A 1,954-nucleotide genomic window follows, 5' to 3' on the forward strand; every position below is an offset into this window, starting at 1 on the left:
TTCTACACTACCCACTCATCCTCACCTTCTACACTACCCACTCATCCTCACCTTCTACATTCACCCAATGCCCCAACGGGTCTTACTGGGTGGGCGATAGGTGGTGTCACAACAATTTTTAAGCCTTGTAACCCAGGTCACAGTTGGAAAAAATTTAGCAAGCATTGTTCTAGGGGCTGAAGGATTTGGAAGGAGGGGCACATTGATAAAAGATCAGCTGTAAGAGATTACTACTTTGTTTTTGAATCTCTAAGATTGTTTCTTTAACGTGACCTTTCATAGGAGAAAGGACAGGAGGTAGCTTTTCTTTTACATGGATGATCATGAAGTAGCAGAATGGACTACCAGAATCAGTGATCAAAGCAGGGACTATTTATAAATATGTTCACTAAGTTGTTGAAGGAATGAGAGGTATGTTTTAGAGTTGCCCAGTCAACAAAAGGAGCTAAGTATGAAGAATCGTGGACTAGATGGTCTTCTGGGATGTAATGTGTATGGAAATCAGTGCAGAGTGACCCAGAAGCATAAACTAGTAGAACTTGCAATTGACACAGACTGGTTTGACTTGCTTTGTGTATGCCAGAAGAGTGCTTAAGAATGCTGAATACATTAATTTACATGTATTAGTTTTTTTTAGTAGGTTAGGCCTTTTAAGCACCTTGTGGAATAGAATTCTGGGTGGGGTACTGACAAAAAGCTTCTGGAACTGTTTATGGCATGATAGGAATCGGAAATGCTGCAAGATCTGTTTGCACAGGTGAGTACAGGTGGGGTGAATAGGGTTATTGACTTTGTACCAGTATTCTAAATGAAGGGAGTTAATTAGCTCAATTGGCAAGCCAGCTAGTATGTGCTGCACAATGATGCCAACAGTGTGGGTTCAAATCCTGCAACCACTGAGATTGCCAATGATGGACTCTCCTTCCCAACCTCTCCCCTTACCTGAGGCATGTTGATCCTCAGGTTAAGCCATCATCAATTATCTCTCCCTAATGAGTGGTAACTAAGCCAACTTCACCATTGTTTTAAAATTAGTGTAGAAGCATATTTTGAGCCGCAGTGACTTCCAAGGCCAGAATCAATTCAGTGAAGGTCACTTGACTAATTCCTGAGGAAAAGGGTTTACCTTACGATGAGATACGGGACAAGTATTGTAAATAACATTGGAGTTGAGAAGAATGATAGTTGATCTTATTGAAACATATATGGTCTTGAGAGGACATGAGATGGTGGAGGCAAAAGGGATATTTCCCCTTGGAGGAGAGACTGGAATAGTGGCACAGTTTGGAAAGAAATGGTTCCCTCATTTAGGATGGAGGAGAACAATTTTCTCTCAGAGGCTTGTGAGTCTGTGGAACTCCCTTCCCCAGAGAGTGGTACAAGAGGGGTTATTAAATATTTCAAAGTCACAGTTAGATGGATTATTGACGAACAAGAAAGTCAAATATTATCAGATTGAAAAGAAAGTGGAGCTGAGGCCATGATTAGATCAGCCATGATCTCATTGAATGGTACAACAGGCTTAAGGGGCAGAATGGCCTTATCCTGCTCCTGGTTTGTATGATCATAGCAATGCCGATATGTTGATGTGTAACAATGACTATACGCATTGCTGGGGGTGAGGAGATGTGTTGGGGGTTTAAACTGAAGTTTGCCACACAGTTTGGGGAGTATATCTTGTGTGTATCACTTTCAAGGTACATTGAGGATCCTGAACTATTCATTAGTACAGCTATTAACAGGAAGAGCAAAGAATAGAGTACATAGTGAAATAGCTTAACTGTTGAATTTTCCTCAATAAGCACTGACCCTGCAACAGTGCAGCACTCCCTCAGTACTGACCCTCCGACAATGCAACACTCCCTCGGTACTGACCCTCCGACAGTACAAAACTCCCTCAGTACTGTCCCTCTGACAATGCAGCACTCCCTCAGTACTGTTCCTCTGACAATGC

This window comes from Rhincodon typus, chromosome 11 (assembly GCF_021869965.1).
Source record: "Rhincodon typus isolate 14 chromosome 11, sRhiTyp1.1, whole genome shotgun sequence".
Taxonomy (NCBI): Eukaryota; Metazoa; Chordata; class Chondrichthyes; order Orectolobiformes; family Rhincodontidae; genus Rhincodon; species Rhincodon typus.